Raw genomic sequence first — 24,494 nt, forward strand, 5'->3', positions numbered from 1 at the left:
AAATTGTCATTTAGTAAGAATAATAGCATCAAAATCTTATTGTTCTATGATGTTATTCTACATATTGGTCAAAGTTTGAATTAGAAAAAAAAAATCCAACCAAGTCAACCAATCACAAAACTGTCTTAAGAGTTTTTTTCATTATCTTATCTTTCTACCGCCATCTAGTGTAAACTGGTGGGTATCAAACTGGAAGGAAAATCGCTTCTATCTATTTTCCATCAATCTTATATTCCACTTCTTGAAAGATTGATGAAAAAATTAGTCCCTATACCTAGATTTAGATTTAATACATCTGAGTAGAGTTTTGCCTAAAATTTATATCTATGTTCGACCTATGAACAAGACCTGAACTCGAATAGAGATCTGTAATCTCTAAATCGATCTTATATACGTGGTTAATGCTTAGCTCAGCCCTCTCCAATGTGTACTTGAGCTCACTCTCTCCATCATGGGCTGCTGTTCAAAAGATTGTATAGTATGCTAGACCTATCTATGATTCTACTACAACAACGGTGGATATAATTAGGCAGAATTAATCAAAGAAAGCTTTTTTCAAAAATCTTGAAAATTACCAAATTTTAGAGATTGAAGCAATGCAGTGTCCTATTCTTACCGTGTATGACCTTCATAAAAACACGGACTCAATATTAAAACCAGGAAAGCTTTGTTAATTGCCTAGGCTCTTATCACATCAAAGCTAACTAAGCGTGAAAATATTTGGAGGCAAGATTTAAGGTCAATAATTATACATGCCTCACCTACATATCCTGCTTTCTATATCAAAATCCCAAACTTGGATGGTAGTCCTAGGTCTACGCCGTTGAGGTGATTCGGTATCGTATTTCTGATTCCCTCAGATACTATTTGACGTTGAAGAAGATTGTCTCACGGTATGAACATTTTATGAATGAAGAGATTCAAGGTTTTAATTTGAGGAATTTTTCGCCAGTTTTAAATTAATATATATTTGTTATAAATCATTAGTTGGTCAATAAAAATAAATACCTTACTTAAAAAAAAAAAAAAAAAAAAAAAAAAAAATGATTTTGATTTTCTTTTTATTACTCTTATTAATTTACTCCATCAAGACTATAATAAAGTATTACACGCTTTTTTTTCCATAAAAATATCTTGACCGACACATTTCTTACCTATAAAAAAGTCATTTTATACAGTTCTCCTTTTTATCAAAAAGAGAGAATACCGAAAGAAAACTTTGACCCCATATTTTGATCTTGCAGATCTGAAAATGTAAAAAGAGATGCACGCATTACACAGGTTATCCAATTTCCTTGTGTTATTATAAGAAAATACTTTGAATTTGTATAAAGGTTAAAATCAAATCAATCCAAAGTGTTTTATGCAATATAACAAATAATAATTTGTAAAATATTTATTGGGTAAATAAATATTATCGAGATATGCAACCTAAAAATGACACATTAAAAAATATAAATTTTACTTTGAGTATTTTCTTACCACATGACAACTTTTCCCTAATAGTCTAAATCGAAATTTGAGAAAAGTTTATATACAAACCAGCCTAATATATATGTATATATGCTATTGATATAAGTACACATGGTAAAAACCTTCAATTCGGAATATGTACAAAATATATTTTAATGGCTCAAAAACCTTAATCCAGGGAAATATGTAAGAAAAAAAAATCTTTATCACAAATCATTCCCATAAATCTCGAGTATTTACCAATATCTTTTAATACACTCTAAGAATGACAAAGTTTCCCATATAGAATATTAATAATTGTTGATCAATATAAAGATAACTTTTTTGTTCTTATAAAAAGGAAACGAATTCTAATTTCAAATATAATTTCAAATTATTATCACGTATTAATAAAGTGAGCATTGATATAGTTAAATCATCGTTCTTTCATGAGGTATGATGGATGTCTGAAATCTCATTTTGGACAAGTAACGCTTTTGCATCGATGCAACTTTCAAATTTTACTTAGTTAATTAGTTGTGGGATTTTTGTAGAGTGCGAGGAGAAGGCGGGAGCGAGAATAAGGGTACAACTGAAGTAAGTTTTTTGTTAATATCATCTGCCTATTATAGGATTTTCGTGGGTAGAAAACGATTTACTATTAGGTAGAAGATAGCTTTCTAAATTTATTGTAGGGAAAATATTCTAAATATATTGATATATATGCAAAAAAACACACGGGATGAATTTTTTCTTTGCTTAAATCCCATCTTTACTTATTATATGTACAGAATGGGGACTCAAAACTAACGATAGCATTACTTAATTACGAAAAACGTTACTCTTATAGAATGAAGAAAAGTCACCTAAATAACAATTTTTAATATGTTTAAAAACTATATGTACCTGTTTATTTAGCTGTATATTGAGCCGATATCTCCTCCTTCACATGAAATAACAGCCACGACACGCCGAAGAACAGAGTAAGAGCTCTTGTCGATAAAAGCTACGGTGTACCTAAACTATCAAAGCGAATCCAAAAATGTTTACGAGGTGCAGCAGATATTTTCATTCAAGACACCCTCAGCTGCAAAGTTCAGGGAGTTGATGTCAGGGCTGCAGGAGGGCCACATGCAGGTAAGCCAGAAGTCAGCCATATTTTTGCTGCATAAGTTATTTGACCTGTATAAGACTGTCAATGTCTTTTTTGATGTAAATGAGTCCTTATGCAGATGCCAACGTTCTGTGTAGCTTTTTTGGCACGGACATTGGCGTAGTGGAGATCGTACACGTGATAATTTTTCTGATGCAGCTCCAGCATTTTTATACTTAGAGAATAAAATTGTAATTAAATGTCACTGCAAGTTTTGGATCCCCACTCAGTATAGGTATTTACAAAGGTGGTCTGAAAAGGTTCCTACATAACTAAAATTCAATATATTTTTTTGAATTTTTTATTGTATTTCACAGTAAAGTCTTATTCTAACACACCACAATTCTCCAAGCAATGTTCCCATATCTGTAACCTGTCCAAATATTACTTGGCGTTTTTTATATGCAAAATAATGGTGTACGAGACATTTAATTGTTTAAATTCTAACAAAACAAGCTTGAATATGTCTGCTATTGTTATAAATCCATTTAAAGGTTATACTTTGTCCACTTTTACAAAAAATACTCGTTTTAACTCTATCAAACGACTGTTATATAACAACTGGGCCTTTTTTTAATACTAACTGTCAATTTTTTTTAGATAAATGTGACTCTCTTTGATTTAGGGGTGCTGCATCTTCATATTTAGGTCGGAAACTTTTCAGACCACCCTCATATAGTCGGTATACAATGATTGATTTAAAAAAACCCTTTGATCAATTACCAGAAAATTATAGCAAAAATGGCGTATGTTTGTACATATAATCATAAACAGCTTCCTTTGCCAAATTAGGATACTACATTCGGATATGCATAATAGGTATATATTCCCAATCAGTGTGATCATGTATACAAGCTACCTATTATAGTATGTAGTAAGTATAAATAAATTGTCTACTCAGCAGGAGTATTAATAAATATATTCATCATCATACAACTGTTGAGGATAAAGCATTCTCAAAAGATTTAGCCCTCTGATAAAAAAAATAACCATTATTTTTTATTTCCGAATTCAATTCACATTCCATTCTCAAATTATTTTTTTATTATATCGGTACAAGGAATGAGACCGATTACATTTAAATGTACTTTGGTCAAATCAAAGTACTTTGATTGAAAATTTCAGCTCAAAAACTAAACTATTTTTTTAAGTAATTAACAAGTACTTGCAATATATTCAAGAGCAGTGGCGTCCCTAACCACTTTAAGATTATTTAGCCCCCTTAAAACATTTAGCATATCTATATCTTTTCCCCATTATCTTTCTATATCCCTCTCCTTCTCTCCATCTTTTCTTTTCCACCGGACTCTTTTTAAAGCTCTTTGTTTCTTTTCTTCTACCTTCTTTCTTTGTTTCTATTTCCCTCTATTCAGCACTGCAAAGCGGGCACCCTCTACTTGTATAGATATAAAATAAATCTACTTATATAAGGGTGTTGATAATTTTTATGTCTAAGCCCCTTCAAATGATGAGAGTTAGCAAAACCATTGCAATTATTGTGCTAATTCCATTTTACGAGTTAATTTACTTTTATATGAAGTAAATTACTTGAAATTAGCTCAGAACTTCCTTGAAAAGAAAACAAATTTATAGTCGAAAATAGAGAGGACAGATCTAATTATCAAAGGCTCAAATTTCATCTTATTAAAGGTATTATCAGATTGAAACTGCTGTTTATCTATCAATAAAAAAGTAGTAATTGTAACCAACACAACTAGATAATACGTTAAAAGACTTGTAATATCAACATTTATTATTTACAATTACATATTACAATTGATAAAAATATATATTTAAAAAATGCAAACATTTTTAAACGAAATAAGTGATATTCGTAGCATATTTTTTTGTCAAAAGTACTTACAAGTACATAAGTATTAAAAATTCCTACTTTTTTAACCATGTACCAATAACTTGACCTCATCCCTGGTTGGTACACATGTGCACAACGTAGGTTGCCAATATACACAATTTTGCATTGTTGGTTGGTGATTGACAGATACAAAGAATATACGTCTTTTGGTGAGCTATGTTATTTTCTACAATTAAAAAAATGAAAAAAAAAAAAAATCAAATTTGGAAAGATTGTTTTAAGGGATTGTTTGATTTACTGAATAAGTCACTAAAGAACTCTCTGTCCAATAAAAACCAAACAGAATTTCAAATTTAAAACACTTAGAGGAAGTCAAAATTCCTGTCAGAAATTCAGATTATGGAATCATTTTCTTATGTTATAATCTTTACATTGAGCTTGGATTTGTCAAATTTCATAGTGTTTTCCATTGTTTAAAATCCTATTTAGTCTTGCCACTCCCCTAGTGCCGTGCATCAGCAACAAGTCGTGCCTTGTCGCAAAGAACATATAAATACAATGGTCGAACTTTGTCAAAAACTATCTAATAATACAAATTTTTTCGACATGTCTACCAACATAATAAAAAAATTAATTTGAGGATCGAATAAGAATTAAATTTGAATTTTGAACATGACAGTTTTGTCCTCAGCAAATCAGAACTTGACTTGCTCACAAATTTTAATTACTAATGGAAGTCAAATTTCGGTCAAACAATGTAAATTACTCCAAGGTTTTTTTTTTTATGATATCAGATTGGCTTTGAGCTTGGATTTGTCACATTTCATAGTATTTTGAGTCATATATACTATTGTTTAAAATTCGATTGAGTTTTGGTTGCAATACTAGTGCCATGTATCTGCAGACAGGTCGTACCAGACGTTAAAGAGTATCAATCACATAACTTCCAACTTTTTATAAATTTTTGTGTGTGTGTTGTAAAGAGGTTCTTTCTATATGAAGTTTAAAAACTTCAATGATATTTTTTAGTATATTTATAGAAATGAATCTCCTTGAAAAAAAAAAAAAAAAAACATAACATACTTTGCGAATTTTGTAAATAGATCTTTTTTTACAAAGTGTATCCCACTTCGACTCACTTCTTTATCCAAAACGTTTGCTCAAAGATTATAAATACTCATTACTGTAGATATTGAGATCATTATTCCTTAATGAATCAATTTGTTATGCAATGGACGGATAGTTATGAGCAAATAAAGATTAATTCCTAGCAATTAGATATATGCATAAGAGTAAAAAAATCTTAATAAAAATAAAAATTATCTATATAATAATTCTATGTAATTGTTATTTGAATAAATTTTAATGAGGGTTTATTCATTTTGGAGTGGTGAAGCTGATCTTTCGTCTGTTATTTTATCTTCAAACATTCTATTCATACCTACATTAGGGTATGGTTCGTTCCGAACATATTTTGACATTTTGATGGTAAGTGCTTTCTTTGATACTTTTGCCTAAAGTTGAACATTATTAATATAAAAAAATTGAATATCCGTCACTAAAACATAGTTTTTTTATTTCTAGTTTTAAAACATTTTGCCTACAAAATCATGAATATATTTTATGATAATCTATATGTCAATACTATATAGATATGTTTTCCATAAAATGTTAATACAATTTTAAAATATAAAATATTTAATGATATGTCACAAATTGCAAGGATTAAGTCTTCATTTATTAATTAGCGTCTCTCAGTCTATAATTATCAAGATGGCTTGGTCATTGGACTAGAAACATACACTTTACAAGGTATTTTTGTGTGTTAGCTAGGTAACGTCGTGATTTATTGTTTTATTGGTATGTTTTTGTAGAAACAGTTCTAATAGTTGTTTGAGGAGTCTTATGATGAAATGACTCAATTAAATAATGACTACATAATGATTGCAATTCGTGGCAAATAATACAACATGTAATATTTTTGAGATTCGAGTAATATGAACAGTAATCATCATCACATAATATTGCAGCATGATAAAATATATTTGTTATTTTGTCGACAATATGAACATTTGACAAGGTGGTCATTTGGCAAAATCTCCGTTAGTCAAAGTGATATTTGACAAAGCTACTTTTAGTTAGGTGTAGGTGCACGGTAATTTTATAGTTTTAGTTACTTTCTCCAGAGCTTTATTGCATCTACGATATAGCTAAATATTCATATATAATATATATGAAAAATAGAACAAAAGGAGAAGGCGGGATCAAGACTGATGGTAAAATAAATCAAGAGCCTTATTAATATCAGCTACCTCTTATATGATTTTTTAGGGGGAGGGGGGTTGAGAAAAGGAAATACTGTAATAAAGAGGAGAACTTTCTATATCTAAAATAGTACTAGTGCAGAAAAAATACTGACATATTTTTATTTTTTTTGCATTTATAAAGCAATTTACACCAAGAGTAAGTAATAATGTTTACTTCAGAGGGAGAAGTAAACACCATGACTACCTATTAAGTAATGAACAAAAAAGAAAAAAGAGCACAAACAACAACCGTTTTTCCTTTCCTAATTTTTAACCTAGTTTTTTTTCATAACAAACATGTCAACTCTATGTATGTATACTCAAATACAACAGTAATCATTGTTTGAAAATATCACCTCTTTATCATCTTAGTATAGTTCCTTTCATTTGGATTACTTAAAATATTCTTACATACTCAGGCATAAAAATTCATGAAAACTTAATCGAATTATGCACTTCTGATTCTTCATCTCCTTGTAGTTCCTTTTGCATTTACTAAGCCAAATAAAATAAAATTATTTGAAGAGCTAATTGACCTGATTTATATCATATATACACCTATAAAAATATACCTATGCAATAAGTACAACTTGAACAGTTTACCACTCTTATATGATTTTTATAGCGTTCATTTATACAATTTTCAAAAGTGTTTTTTGCCATTCTTAGAATTGTAGATATTTTAATGTTTTTGCCAAGAAAATGAAATGTGGTTATTAAATTTTACGATAAAGGCTAATTTGACACACTTTCGATGTGTGTGGATTCGTAGGACATATTCTTGGAATCATTCAATGGGGAGTGTTATATGTACAAAGATTAGACGTTGCGTACTACATCATTTGAAAACATAAACTACAAGGGGGGGGGATTTTTTTTTTGTACATTTACTTAAATATGAATGATTGACAAGGTGTTCAAGAGACCAAATTTTCTTTTTTCAGTTAGATAAAATAGCTAAATAAATAACCATGATCTAAAAAAACAAAACAAAAAGGGAAAAACGCTGAAACTAAACTTGATTTACAATTTATTTCTGCATATTTATAGAAATAAACATGACATTAACAGAGATTTCTTTGCAATTGGACCTATTATTATCAATATTATGAAGAAAAACCTCATCAAAATAAACATGGAATGAGTAAACAGGCTGATTTCTCGCGCTCTTTTTTTCACAAAGATTTCCACTATACTGACTCTTTATTCGTTATCAGCTCAATATGACTGGTCACATACATTTGTTGACCATCAATTGTATACCACGGATTAGGAAGAACTTCCTTGCTGCCAACGGGATCATTCATCAGATTAATGTACATGTCTACATATCCAACAAGACGATTAGAGGAACATTGGTTATTAAGTGAAGGAGAGGTACCTTACCTCTTCTGTCTTCAATGGTGCTTTTACCTTCTTTCAACCAATTATTTTGGCTCTTTGGTCTTGATAGGAATTTTGGGGAAGCTTTTAGTGTGCCCTTCACAGTCTCAAGAATCTCAAAAATTTCAGCTCTGCGTTGCTCCGTGTTTTGATTATGACTCTTTTATTTCTTGGTTGACTTTACTTATTTTTTGTATACAGTTTTATTAGATAATTGTGCACAATAAGTTAATTGAGTTAAACATTGAAATATGACAAATAGAACGAAGGTGTGTCATTTAAAAAAAGTATTCCATTTTAGACGGAGGGGTCTGTATCAACACTCTCATTAATCTGTGCTACCAAGTTATGGGATAAGATATCCTCTGACAATCAAATAAAGACAAGTGTCGCAAAACGTGATGCTAGAATTGGTTGTGACAAAAAAATATGCACCCTGTACAATGTTCAACTTTCTTATATATCATTGTCTCATTTCATATCCTTCTTGATACTACTTCACTTATGAATATGAAGCAACTCAATTTGTTTGAACAGTGTACTGTATATGTTGTCCTTTCAATAACAAATATTCATTTATTGTTGCTATTCATTTATTTTTGTGTACTTATATACTCGTATTTGTCCCATTTCCATGGGTTGACAATAATACACTTAAATATGGATTTCCTTTTTTCTTCAAGTATCTACACAACTTCCTCTCAATCTATGTATTATGTATACAAATTCAATACTTCTCCTAGTATTAGGACATTAGAATGTCCTTATTTTTGTGTTGATATTTTATTTTCCCCAACAGAAAGACCTATTCCACAAAAAACAATAAAAAAGGACTCTTTCTCAAACAAAAAAATCTTAAGCCATTTTTATTTTAGAACTATATTTTTTATTTTACATTGCAAACTGAAGAGTGGATTTTATTTTCCTAACCTGTTGTTATCATTATTATTGTTGACATGTTTGTAATGAATAAAATACCTTTAAAATTAGAAAAAGAAAAATGGTTGTTACGTGTGCTCCTTCTTCTTTTTTGTTCATTATTTAATAAGTTGTGGTTGGATTCACTTCCCCTCTGCAGTAAGCATTCTCGCCTATCTTCGGTATCAATTGTTTTAAGAATCTATAATATAATTGAAAATAAATATATAACAAGAATGGGAGCTTGATAGAGAGTCAAACCTCTACCTAAAATCAAATCGAGTTATAAATCTCAATTCATGCCATATTTTTGTTCGATCATGCAATTTTTTTTAATCACCCTTTTATAAGTACAAAGCAATTACGTTAATAAATATACCTAAATAAACATCATAGTTTAAAGTTATTGCTTCATATAAAACTTTCAAAAATTTATAGCAAAAAGGCCAATTTAAAAATAAAAACACAAAATAGCCAATTTCATGCAAGCCCTGTATTCTAGTGGGGAAGTTAAGTGTCATTTATTTTTTTAAATGAAGCACATCAGTTTGAATAATAAAAAAACATCATTAATAAAACACATCCATAATTGTTACTATATAAAAATAATTGAAAGCAAAATAAATACTAGCAATCAAGAGTTCAGGTTAGAAATTCTAAAACTTCTAAGGATTGAGCTTAGTAGCTTCTTATGTTGGAATGATACCCATGGATATCATTTCAATTATTTTGCTGCCAAGATCCAGAACGTCTCATCAGCATTGGGGATTTTCAAGGAAAGGGTGGTATATCTACCAGCGGATGCCATAAAAATTACTCTAAGTTCGTAAGGGTATATTGGCTCATAGGATGTAAGCATTCCAGCAATTAATAGCTTCGAATGAAGTAAAGCAAAATCAATGGCCTTACCTGGAGACTGCTCCTTCCTTTGAGATAATCTGAACAGTATAGAAGCTTTGATTAAATTCAAAGGTCAATTTTCCATACCCTTGATGTGGATAGCGACGAATCTTTGAATGCAAAAAGCATGCAGTATCCTGCTAAAAAGTTTCCTAGAATCTTTCCATGAATAAAGGAACACTTGACCAAATAATGTGTTCAGCTGCAGCCCATACTTGAACGCTTTGCTTTACATTGACATTTGACTTTTACCTCTCAAAATTTAATGTCCTCTTACTATAATAATATATAATCTTCGTACCATATTTGATCACAAACGATGAGTCATTTTGCTGTAATCTTTGTGACTAAGAAACAGAATCAAAAACACAACCTCCATTCATCTACGTTGCAGAGGTAAATATAAAAAAGAGCAATGTTATCTTCTAGCTCGAATACACGGGATTGCTAGGTGTCAACAAACAGACACTAAAAATTTGTCAATAACATCGATATCTACTCCCTTGATCTGACGTGCAAAACTTTAGATGATTGACGCTCGTTCCTACTTTGTTATTACTTACCTCTAAGTAGTAACGCTGTTCTAAAATATTAAGTGCACACTCAAAAATGATGCATTTGCAGAAAAACTTTAATCTACTAATATTTATTTATATTATTATTAATAGATGATTCTCTTATAAAAAAAAGAATCTGCAAGTCATCAAACACATATTAAATTATATAATATTTTTAACTGATGACCCAAATACTAAAAAGTATTTGAGTCATAGCATAGTACAAGCGGCTTAAAAATGCTCGATTTCAAAACAAAAATCAAGTTTGTTTCAAATTAAAATAGCATATAGTACGCCAAAAATAACTAGAGAGGCGTCAAACTTTGGCAAAGTCAGTTCCCATCAGAAAAGTATTAACTGAAAAACGGAACAGCCTAATTTAATATTTTATATTTTCAACTTCTCTTACTTACTTAGCCATTTTAAACATTTGTTGAAAAGTCATTTACACAAATTTATTGCTCTAAAATAAAATATTTGAAAGGGGAACTTATTGACTACTACTTTTTATTTTTTATTATCAGTATTCTTTTTGGCTAACCTCCAAATCAATAAAGATTTTTATTCTCATCTCTCGTTCCCTCTTTTATTTTTTGGATTTTTAGTAACTTTTGATTTAACAAAAATAAAAAAGATTAACGTAATAGGTATACCATATATTACAAATTTCAATATATAAAGGGTGCGGAATTTATAATATTCCACCTCTTTGGCTCACTGTCTTGTGAAAACGTGGGTACTTAGGGAGCTGATTTTTTTTTGTTTGAAACTATGGAATCAATTGACAAATTCGTTGACGCAATTATTTGTAAAAGGCAGAGATTCTTCCTTGAAATCCGCGCTGGGAGCTACAACATAACAATTGATCAAAATCGAAGGTGAAGCCTAATCAATACGATATGACCGCCAATGGGATGCCTTACATGTGGTTGCAGGACTTGGCTTCCTTCCATACCTTGAAAAAAAAGTATCCAACGACTATAAGACAATTTTGATAACTTCATCTTGCCGGACTTTTGGCCTCCATACTCGTCGGATCTTAATCCGAGGTATTTTGTTTGTGTGAGTTCTGATGAAACGATAAAACAACTGAACCTCCTGTAATATCAAAGACGACCTTATCAGTTGGATCAAGAATGATTCCAGGATTTGCCAAGGTACCAAGTGGAGAAGGCCCTGTTTGTCCCTTCGGCTTTGTAAAGAGACAGTAATTAAAGCTGGATGTAATTTTATAAAATCAGATCTAATAAAACGTAATGGGAGCTAAGTTGCTCTCCTTAGTAATATTCTTCTAACTTTTAGGTTTATCATGTTAATTTTCGTTTTCTTTTTTTTAACACAAACGGAAGTCATATTTTATACAACTCTAGATATAAATTGAATGGCATACTCTTCCTTTTTATTTCAGTATTATCTAAAAATAGGTATGAAAGTATAAGATGAAAAAAAATAAACATCCCTGAGGGTATAATTTTATAAAGTTATTTTTATCTAAAACAGACTGATTTTTTAATGGATTTAAATTAATTATGTAATCTTCTACTACGTCATAAATGAGAGCCTTTAATATTTTCATTATAAATTAATTAATATTAGCCTGTTCCGAAATGATTGAGATAGTTTGGTTGAAGGGAAAGTAGAAGAGTTAGCTAAAAAGTTCCGCCAGCATCAATTTTCTCCTGAATTTTATGGTGGAAAACATTCTACAGGTATTCAGAGACTACATAGATAATGTTGCACATGTGTCTCCATTTGTCATTGCACATGGAGACTCACAATTTTCGCTCATACTTTTTGATACACTACAAACTGAGCGAAACTGTGTATGAGATCCACACCAACCTTACTATAATTTACCCTTATGGCTGCCCTAGTCGTGCAGCCATCTTTTGTGTGTGAGCTGGGATGCAATTTTTAAGCTCGAGAATAGTTTCTCATTAGGACGTCCCCTGGAGACAAGGACACCCAACAACATCGCCCAATTCAAGTACCTGGTAAAGAACAAACCCCGATTGAGCGTTCGATAGGCCTCAACCGAGCTTTCCCTATCATTCTACAGTGGTTTTTAAAATCCTGACTGATGCTCTCCGCTTCAAAAACCTCCTCAGCGTGTGGGTATCCCATTCTCTCTTTCTTAGGTCAAGAAGGATAAGCGAGTAAAGTGCTGTAGGGCTCTGAAACAGAGTCTCTACAACCTGAATCTCAATCTCTGTGACCAATTTCTCTTCTGTAAGCTGAAGCGCCTGCGATTTCAATAGCTATAAAGAACTCAGACGCGGCATTCAGCGGGTTATAAAGTTAGTGAACGAAGAGGAGCTCTCTAAGCAGTTGTGAGAGTTGGATATCCATTGCCATGATTGTGTACTTTTTTAAACTTTTGAATGTAATTTCTTGTCTTACTGGGGCATTCTCAATAATTTCAGAACAACTTAGTACATAATACGATAATGAAATCCTTGAGCTAGATATTATTTATTACAGAGAAAGATTAATTATTTAATTAATAATTTAGAAAATATGTTGATGTTAAACACAATATACACATTGTGAATGTACCTTGAGAGCAGGTTGTATCTATAAATATGTAATCAAGTGTCTTTAGAAGGTATATTTATAAGAAAATAAAAGCAATTCATTCCTTCTATAGTATATTAAATTAGGAAGAACTTTTGGTCTACCTAAAAAAAAAAAATAATAATAGTTGCGTCCAGGCAAAAATGGATGTCAAAGCTTATTAGTCAAGTATTTATATTACTTTTCAATGGGGTGTTACCAATGATTTGTAGAAAAGACAAAATAATTTAAAACCCTTTTTCTAATAAAGAGGCTAAAAAAATTGATAAAGGATTTGATTTTACTTTGATAGTAATTGTTGTGAAAAAATTATTTACAAATGATAATTAAACTTTTAGGTCGTTTTAATTTTGTTACACATTTTTAATAATTGTTTACTCGTTTCTTCCTATTTCTTAGAGTCTTTGCTTCTTTATATTTCCTTTATCTAGTCTCTTGTTCGTTTCGTCACGTTTTTTGTCGTCTTGTTTTTGTTACGTCACATATCTCATTATCGTGTCTTCGTTTCGTTGCATTTCTTGTTGTTTGGAATTCGTCTAGTCTGGTTCCGTCTTAATTCGTCTCATATTCGTCTAGTTCCACCTTTGTTTCTTTATATTTATTTTGGTCTCATATTCGTTTCGTGATCGGTAGGCGGTAGAGTACCGGTTCTAAAATCAATTTAGTGGAGTAGTATTATCCCAGAATCACTATAGTACCAGTTGACTGAGAAACACTACTGCAAGGATGTAAAAATATTTTACATAGAAGAGTGGAAAACGAATAAATATTCTGAATTGTTGTTGTTTTTACATAAACATAAATAAATGACAATAAAACATGGAACTTTTTTTTTTATATCTGTAACTTGGATATGAATCTAATCCATAAAAGTCCACTTGTGATTCTCAACAAAAAAGTTATATATATATATGTACACTTTTAGGAAAATAAATAACCCATAAAGAAGACAGAACCATCTGGGATGGAAATAATAAAAAAAGTATAGGTATAAAAGTATTTCTTCTTTATTATGTATCAATTGAGGTGTAAATATAATGTTAGTGTGAAGGGAAAAGTATGAATTGTTGGATATTAAAACCTACAGGGTGTAACAATGAAATCTCGCACTTCAGATTTCGTGATTTATTTTTTCCAAAATGTTGTTATTTTGTGGTGAAATATACAAATACACGCTTTACTTATTAGCCAAAACACTGTCAGTGGGTCATCAACAGATTATTTCACGCTTATTACCGAGTGAGCCATTAAAATCCAAAAATTTTGAATTTTCAACTTTAACAAGATGTAATTTATTAACTAAGAATAGAATATCAAAAAATTAATACTGTTAATAGATGTATGCCTGAGCTCTCTAAATAATGTTAACGCCCATAGTGGAAGTGATAGCTTCCAGCCAACTGTGGAAGGCCTGGTACCACCTTCAAATGTGGTCCTTTGTCTTGGCATGCCAGTGTTGGCTGACTGTGACTTTGAGGCCTCGATATTTGGATAACGGACACTGTAGGCCTTCACCTGGGTATGGACCCTAAATTTGTAATCGAGGGATTTGGTATCAGAGATGTAAAGGGCCAAAAGAGTATTGCAACGGAGAAGATGGGGTTCTTTCATTGTTGGTTTCCAAAGTAGCCTCTCCACCCTCACAAGGCTATTTCCACCCACTTCTTTGATATCTCTCTAAACATTCTGGTGTGAAATCCCGAGATCTCTGGCATGGTCCCTCAAAGACTTGAGGGGATTGTCCTGGGCCGTTTTCTTTAACTTCTCCGGATTCAGTTTGTTTTGTTTTATATCAATTTATTCATCGGTTAATCTAGAGAAATATGAATTTATTTCAATTACTTAACCTACATTAGTTATTGAATTAGTAAGTGGTCAGATTTCAACAGACCACCCTGTACATTTTCAAATGCAGAACCCAGTTCCTCTATTGTGATGGTTTTGGTGAACATTGGTATTCATGTTATCAATGCTGAGTTCTCAAAAATAACAGTGATTGACAAGAGAAAGATTGCTCACCCTTCCCCCTGCCACACCTTCAAAACGACTCAAAATTAGCTTTAAAAGCACTGCTACAACTGGGTGTTCTAGGATATTTGGGCCTCCTAGCTTTCCTCATCTGAATCTGATGGATTATTTAGTGTAAACCCATCTACAGTCAAACGTCAACAGTGGTCTCTACACCAGCAAGATGCCCCTGATCGACTCCATTGCCCTGTAATGGAATAATTTTTATAGATCCTTAGTTTGCAGGATCTTTGTTCGGTTCATGGCCTAAATTCCGTTATTTGGAACTAACCGAGGTTACATTGAGTTGATATATATATATATATTCAATGCGTAACTCTGCTTCTCAGTTTTTGTTCTAATTTAAAGTAGATTGATCAAGAGCCACGGATTTTGTTGTTATAACCGGTATATTAAGCAGTCAGCCAACTCAAAAAGTGATGGATTCCAATATCAATTGATAGAGAGAAATACTGCTCCGAAAATATAATAAAGTTGGGCGAGTGGAGTATTACTGAAAAATCTGAAATCTTTCTGTATTGTAGATAAAAAGTTTAACTCATTTATTCGCTCAGGATCGGCACTACAGCTAGAAACTTTCATTCATATATGAGAAGGACAAAATATAATTGCATATCTTTCAAAAGCTCTTTGTTGTATGCTTTATGCTTAGCATAGGAAATTTTCTGTAACCGTACCTCTTTCGAATTTTAATTGAATACCCTTGTTCTAATATATTGTACCATAAAAATCCAAATTTCATCTATTTAATTAGAAATTCGTCTTTTAATCAATCAATTCTACGAATGTGAAAAAATTACCTCGATCCTTAAGATAGCGGAGGAAGAGGTCTAGATGAACTTTGAGGCAAGACTAAATCCTTCGGGTTGGCTCATTGTGAAAGATTGAGGAGGTCATCTCCAAAGTACAATCCATAAAATTAAAATACGCAGTGAAGCACAAGAACCAAGAGCTCCCTTCGAGGCTACATGATTACGTATCTCAAGCAGTTAATTTATAATCCTCAACTCCCTCCACATTGATACTAATACACAAAATTAATGGAATGTTTACTAATAAATAAAAAAATAAGATATAGTATATAATAGAATATATTCTATAATATATATATATACACACTTTACGGAATCTTTATACTGATGATATCTAGTGTGACACAAAAATGTAATTAATCAATGAAAGGGAAGAAGTGAAGTAGTTATAAAGACATCTAAATATTCCTTGGAAATTAAATTTATTTTTTACGAACATTGCTCCTTCCATCTTACAATACAGGCATTTACCGTCGGTCAGGAAACATTATAACAGAGAAAAGTATGGAAATGTGAAAAAATAGTTGTATCGAAGGTGTGCAAAAAAATCCAAATTTCCTGTATTTAATTAGAAATTCATCTTTTAACCATCAAATATAGCACATTGAGGACGTGTAAAGGCGTTTGAGCAAAGAAATAACTACTTTGGTTCATCTGCTGAAGTTATTTTACTTTTTAAAGTCGAAATATGAAAACATTATAAATTAAGATGAAATAGGAAGTATTTAAAATTATATTAATATTATACATGGCTTTGCACAAAAAATACAGGAAGACACGCTTTTTTTATAACAGAGAAGCTAAAGCAGGCACCTCCGGATCCAAATCATCTACGATATTCTTAGAGCATGATATCAGCTTATTTTCTTTGGTAAAAAAGTCAACTACTATATTATATGATATATCCCCATATCATAATATGGGGATATATCATATACTAAATATATGATATAAAATGTTCTCGTTTTTAGAATACATTTTAAGTCATTAATAGATATGATATACAAATGATCCCTCTCAAAAAGAATAGTTTATATAAGGAGATAATTTGTAAAAGATTATTTTTAATTTAGTTATGATTTTTTGAAATGTTCAAGACCACATTTAGTCGAATAAAATTAAACAATGAACTTTTAAATGTAAGCCACAACGCTTATATAATTTTATTTAACTGGAAAAGTATTAAACATACGATTTTCTCTGTACTCAAATGTCTATTTATTGTTTAAAAAAATGATAACTTTATACATAAAATGTATATATAGTAAAACCAGTATTAAGCGGTCAGTAAACTGAAAAAATCACCACTTTACTCTATTATGTATAGTCCTACAAATATTCCCTTCTTATAGAAGTTCCTTCCTATAGAATTTGTATTGATTAGTTTCATAAATTGTTAAAAGATAGAAATTTATAAATATCTAAGATGTTTGGATTATTTGTTACCTAGATCAATAAAAACGATGCAAAAATGAGAAGCTTATTTTTAGATACACTTGTCAAAAAATCTCTATGAAATGTCATTTCGTTTTTTTTTTTTTTTTTTTTTTTTTTTTTTTTGCAAAATGCTTGACATCTCTGTATACAATGCCAACAAAGGAAACGTTTGCCTCGAGACAAAATATCTATCAATATTGTTAGAAATATACAAAGCTTCAATATGAGAAAAAAAAAAAAAGAAACAGACATTAAACGAATTTTAGGAAAATTTAAGTAAAGATAAAATCGTGAACGCAATTTGCTTTGACCCAAAAGTCAACAATAGAGGAATGTTAATATCAAACCAAGATTGACGTAAAAAAAAAGTATACTAAAAATGATTTGAATATCGTTAGATTTCAAGCTTTATTATGAAGTTTGTACAATTATCTCTGTACACAAGTATATTTAAAGATTTATAGGAAAATCAGAACCCTACTACTACGGATGTGTACCGTAAAACAAATGCCATCTAAATGATTTTTTCTCATATCTGAGTGCGACTTAAATTTGTATTTTTCAACGATCAATTATTGACAATTTTTTCTCAACAAACTTTTCTAATTCCCCTTTTAGACAAAACGCCTCAAATTGTATATAAAAAAGCAAAAATTCCTTGTCAAAATGAAATAATTATAAGGTGATATATTTTATTTAAAAGTTGACTTAATTATTTTTTTTGATTGTTAAATATGTAGACCAAATTAGGAGTTGGTAAAAGAACAGAGAATAGGGAAGAGAGTTTGCAACTTAATGCGACAGTATCTGTACAAATATACTAAAAAATATATGTATAATATTATAGATACATTTATTCATGTGTATATATAGTTTTACATATATATATATTAGCATGCAGAGAGTAATATTATAAATTTTCCCCATAGGCATAGGAAACCAACATGTAGGTATGTACTAGGATTTTTCATTTCCCGGGAAATTGTCTTTGTGCGCAGTACCGGGAAAATTTTTTTTTAAATTAAGAGATCCCAATAGTATGGATATAATAATTCCATAGTTGTTGAAAATTGTGAACAGTTTTCAATGAGCTAATTCTAACTCAACCAATCAATGCTCAGAACACTGGTTTAGCAAAAAGAAGCAGAACAATATACAGCTGACAAAAAAATCAGCGTACATTTTTTGTTAGTGAAGTAACGTCAAAATACACAAAGTGACAAAATGAAGACCATGTAATTATTTATTCCCCCCTTCCCCCTAGTCACTAGAGTTATACCGAAATGTAGTAATTATGTACTTATATTTTGACTTAATCAAAATCCAAAAAACAAGTCTCTTTTAATGAATTCATGTGGTGGTCCTGAAAAGGATAGGAAGTAATTAATTATATTTTTTAAATGACTTAATTATGAGGACTTCTAGTCTTTTTGGGTAAAAGAACGACTTGAATGTTGGGGAGAACGCCAACTCAAGGACCTCAGTGGCAAAATATTCCATGACAACAGCAAAGTATACCAGAGCACCGGGACTCACACACTCAGCATAATATTCCTTCCTTAAAAGAAGATGGATATGACCAACAGGGAATTGAATACCAACATTACCTTTCCCTTTGAGGCAAAAACATAACCTCCGTTCAGCTTCATTGTGGAGGTAATGATGAATAAGCTAATTTGTAAAAATTTATATTGTATACCATTAAATGAAAATTATATTATAAAATAATGAAATCCGGGATTTCCTGGAAATTTCTCTTACTTGTAAAATCCAGATACATGCCGGGATCTCGAGAGAGAATACCTAGTATCTACATTTGTGTATACATTTAACAATTTGAAATATGTACCTATATATATATATATATATTTATTTGAAAAAAATTGTGGCGGCGTATTTGAAAGTCTCAAAGGGAATCAAATGGAATGGAAGAAACAATATATACAGGAGTAATAATAAAAAAATTGTTTGATATGAAAGTATTTGAGGTGAAAGAAATAAATAAGCTAATTTGTTGACTAACGAAGAGTTTACAAAGAGACGAGAAAGCAATGCCATTGATAATGATGGCATGGATGGACCAACCTCAATGGTTTATCATTACTGTTACGATACCAATATTTTGTAACAGCTCCGGTACAAATTATAATAATTTTTTTTTAATACTTTGTTGAGGAAAAATTAAAAAGGCTTATTCACAGGATTTGAATGGGATTGGGTCATTGCATGTCAAATCGAACAACCAATGCAACTCGTCATTATCAGATTTAGATGATTTTTGGCACACAAGTTCAAATTCATGAGTATATCAAGTTAGCCAAATATCAGTACATAATTCTTAGTCGTTCATTATATAAAGATACTTGTCCAAGTCCATTTTTGGATAAAAATTTCCAAAGTCACTTGAATGTCTTTAATCGGACGCCGCCACTGTTTCTTGTATATTTGTTTATCCTCTTGAAATTTAGTACTTGACTATTTAGGAGTGTTATGATTCCAAAAATAAAAACAAAAGTAGAATATTTAAATGTCTTATTACCTCAATTTTGATTTTAAAAAAAATGAAATACGTTGGCAAGTACGTGATCAAGAATTAAAAAATGTAGTGACTTCTATAAAAACGAAATTTAGGCAACATGTTATATTTTATATCTAAGGGTATCACTGCGCCAAAAGTCCATTTACCCTTTTTATCATAGTTTTTGGAGTGGGATTATAAAGTTAGGTTACTTTTCCCCCAGAAATTTGGTCAACTTTACGTATGTGTTTATATCTTAAACTTTAAAAAAAAAAGATACTATAATTCAGAATCCTGCAGGATTTTTGTTTTTAATAGGGACTAGTTTAGAAATAAGAAGACTTTTTCCAATCCCCTGGGCAAAAATCTATTATAGTATATGAACAACCAATTCATCACTAAAAAAAGACTCTGAGAGTAAAAAGCCAAAGATATTTAGTTCTAAAACTCAGCGGTTTGACATAGCCAACGATCTAATAAGGACCACTTCCTTACCCCTGCTATCAATTGTTGGGTCAGTCACACTCTTTATTGCATATACCACATTTACTCCATATACACAAATCAAAGAGGCAAGCTCCCCTGATATCAAGTCCCAAAAGCCCCTAATCCTATCTAAAACGATACCCATGTGGAAATTCAGTTTGAACTTTCTACAAATATTTACTCAACAAAACGTATCAAAGTTGAGAGAGGCAAATTCCAAGGAGCTGTTAACTCAAAATTGATCATAATCTAACGCAAATCCTTGGAATTATTGATCATTATCTTCTAATTTGTGCTTCCTTTATGTATTTTCGCTATGTTAAAAGTTAAATATTGAAGATTCAGTTGAGATAAAGTTTTTAGCAATTCATGCTAGAGTGTAAACAATATACATAAATGGAAAAATGAATCTCACATCTCAACGTAGCACCTGGAACACATCAACATTTAATTGTAAATTCATCTCTTAATATAGGAAACATGGAATGTTAAATAATTGGGGATCTTTCACGAATAAATAGCAGAATTTGGGACTTGGACTAGAGACTACACTTGAACTCACAATCAAAGACATTCTAAGCATTTGAGCTATACCTTCATACAAATATTCAATAATTTTGATCTATGAGCAAAGACTTGAGACTCGTTTTTTATCTGTATGAATCATCATATTATAGTCATGTTCCAATTGAAGACATAAGTAGATTTCTAATTTTCGATTATTCCTTGATTATGATATATAATTCAGTAATTGAGTTAAATCAAAAATATTATTCCTGTAAATACACAATGACAATTTAAATATTTGTAAGCAAATGCTAAAATAATATATTTTTTTATTTTTTATAGGTAAGTTAATCAGGATCCAAATTATTCAATTAAAGAGATATGATTGGGGTAAAAATATGTATGTAAGGATGTCAGAAAAAAAAATCCTGATCTGTAAAATAATGAGAGAGAAAACTACACTTTTTGAGAACAATCGTAGACTCCTGCCTTTTCTTTCTTAATACTTATTGTAGATGACGTTGTTGTAGTTTTAGTGAATAAAAAGAGTGTTTTAAGTAACGTAACAACGTATACATTGCGACAATTCAGTGGAGTTATCAAATTTAGTACATTACCTCCAACCTGATGGCGCTGTCTGTTCATTTATGACGCCAGGAAAATAGCTCTATATAATTCATTTAGCATTTTACTCACATATTATTAGGAATGTGAAAAATTTCAATATCCAAGGGAGTGTAAATTAAAAAAAGGCAGTATATTTTGGTAACCCACAAGATATTTGTGCTACTGTTAATTTGTTCTCCGTATTTTAAATATTCGAACGTATCAACGGGTATGGCGTATCTTAATGTTACTATATATTTATGACATTTTCTCAGGCATGGTTTTTACTCTCACCACAATCTCGACAATTTTTACATACCTACAGGGTGAGTACTCAAAAATGAGTAAATTTTAAAAGCCGTTTTCACTTTATCCATACTTTGATTACTGCCTTTTTTATGGCAAACTTTTGAATCAAAAGTTGGTAATTTAACAATTTTCTATAATTATTACTCAATATGTTCCCCTCCATTCTGAAATATGTCCTCAATATAGCGACGAACAGAAGCATAGCTGGCCTTGATGAAGTCTGAGGACAAGTCAAGTTGTTCCACTCCTCCGGGATCACGGTCTTCAGTGCATCGACATTCGGGTGAAAAATATTGTTCTTCTTGACCTCCAAGACTTACCAAACAGCAAAATCCAGGGGGTTAATGTCAGGTGAGAACGAAGACCAGAAGTCTGCCGTCCAGAAGGTAGCCATGTTCTCACTGCATAAATGCTGCACCTTCTTGGACGTCTGTCCAAGAAGTTGTCCCTGGAAAATGTCTTTATCAACCCAGGCTAGAAATGGTACCTGAGAACACTATAGTAGATGAGTGTGTTGATTTTATCGTTGAGCTTGAAGATGTAGCAGGCTGCCGTCGGATGCTACGACACTGATGACTATCACCTGAGCTGAATGTTTGGTCCTGAAGGTTCTCTCGACCTGAGTTCTTGATTTAGCTAAGAACTCCTCATTGATCCTGTTCAAAACAGCGTTCACTTGCCGTCTTGTATGCAGAGGAGATCACACTCCCTGAGCCGTTATGCCTATTGCTCGGACCTTTTTGATAGCACAAACACAAAACAAACACCAAATGTTATTTTTTTAAGGTCTTTTGAATGGCTCCATGCACAACATTATTAAACTTTTTTGAACTGAGGCTAGACGGCATTGAAGAGGATTGTAACTTTTGAGTCATCACCCTGTATATAAAATACACAATGTGTCCATGTAAGCTGAGTAAGTAAAAATAATAACCCTCTATTTGAGTAACATCTCTTTTTACGGCATTACCGCCAAATTAAACTGTATTTTGTTGACAGCTGTGTATTTTTCTTTTTACCTTATGATGTTATAATGTTAATTCGAATTAGCTCTTGTTAATATGTGAAACATTCTCAACAATTAGATTTAAATAATAATCCTATAGTGGGAAGGATAAACTACCAAATGAATTTGGGCCTTATTATCTCGGCCAAAAAAGTTTAACCCAGGTTATGTTTTTAGTTCTGTTTTTTTTTCTGTTGGTTACCAGGATTATAACAAAAGATATTTATATATCACTTGGTACGAAGATTATCTAAGGTCACAGTAAGAAACTATTAAATTTTTAAAGGTCAAGGTAGTACAGAAAGTTAAAAATAAATAATTGACCATAACTTTGGAACATATTCAGGTGCCCAGCTCAAATTGATGACATTATGTAGCCGTATTCTAGTGCCCATTCTAGTTGCTGATTTCTGTACCCACGAAGAACATTAAATTGACCTTTGTAATTCAAAATAATTGATTTTTTTTCCAACAATGTGCTTTTTTTTTTTAAATATTTTTTTTAAGAACATCTACATGATTAAGTGTTATTTTTCACTTTTAAAGATGACAATAGAATAAAACATAGTTTTTTAGGCGCATGTTCCTAGATTAAAAAATGTTTACACTATATTTATGTAACTTTTTCTTAAAAGGAGAAAATGCATTTTAAAAACAAAAAAATGATAAAGAATTGACCTTTTCTTTGAAAGTCTAACAGATTATTCAATTTGGCTAACAATAGTAAAAATGATAATTCTGTCGTAAAGTGAAGGCAAATGTTCAAAACAAAAACAAAACATCTTGAAAAAAATGAATATTTTAAAAGTTATTTAGGATTACTTCTTGAAAAGGTAATTTTGTAGGTAAAGGTTTGGACACTACGGAGTTCCCATTCTACATCTATAATGACCGTATAGTTAGAAAGATACATTTATTAGCTACCAACTGACTTTGGGCCTTTTTTCCCATATATTCATGTAATTGGTTTGATGAAGTTGCACTAATTAAGTATGGGTAAACATTATAGTATTACAAATACTCTATCTGACGTAGAAATTGTCTTTGAAGTCCATATATATTCAGTATTCAAACCTTTGCAAATGGAGTTCAAAAGAATAATTTTTCACAGGGGCATTGTCCTTTGAGCTACGTTGTCACATTGGAGGGTTCCCTCTGTTTCTATGGAGAGATAAAATAAAGTTAACGATATGATATGCTGCTTAATCCTCTATTTTGACAATGTATCATTTGGGATCTAAAAAAGCCTATATTTAAGACTGCAATTAAACTAAATACATAAAACTTACTTTGGTTTTTCGTATGCAAATATACATTTTTATAAATTACCGCACTGATAAAGTATAGTTTTCTTTGGTATATGAACTTATATGAGTGAACACTCTTTGTACATAGGTAATATGTATTTCCCCCTACAAAATTATAATAAAAGTTTATAATGACTTTTATATTTATATATTTCTATCTCTTGCTTGGTATCTCTTAAGTATGTTAGTATAAACATAAGATATATAGGGGGATATATTTTGTAGGTACGTACATAAATAATCTTTTATACAGATCCTTAAAAGAACCGCATTTCCTTTGTCATTTCCTCCAAATGCCAACAACTCCTTTATTTCATAATTAACTCCTCTGCATGATTCTAGAGAAACTTTTATAGAGAATACAAATTGGAATAATTAGTTTTTTGATACTATACAGTATGAAGGCGTGCAAGCTCTATGCT

General features: G+C 31.0%; 1 protein-coding gene across 9 annotated transcripts in view; it reads left to right on the forward strand.

Annotated features, from left to right (window-relative positions):
- Window positions 1–24,494, forward strand: part of LOC121122898 (protein turtle) — a 356,799-nt gene that overhangs the window by 107,181 nt on the left and 225,124 nt on the right. The window contains exon 2 of one of the 9 annotated variants that reach the window (XM_071890410.1): window positions 2,371–2,589. The exons of the other annotated variants lie outside the window; for them this stretch is intronic. The gene's annotated coding sequence lies outside the window, so the exon portion shown is untranslated. The remainder of the gene's footprint in view (window positions 1–2,370; window positions 2,590–24,494) is intronic. 9 annotated transcript variants of the gene reach the window in all.

Source organism: Lepeophtheirus salmonis, chromosome 8, assembly GCF_016086655.4.
Source record: "Lepeophtheirus salmonis chromosome 8, UVic_Lsal_1.4, whole genome shotgun sequence".
Classification (NCBI taxonomy): Eukaryota; Metazoa; Arthropoda; class Copepoda; order Siphonostomatoida; family Caligidae; genus Lepeophtheirus; species Lepeophtheirus salmonis.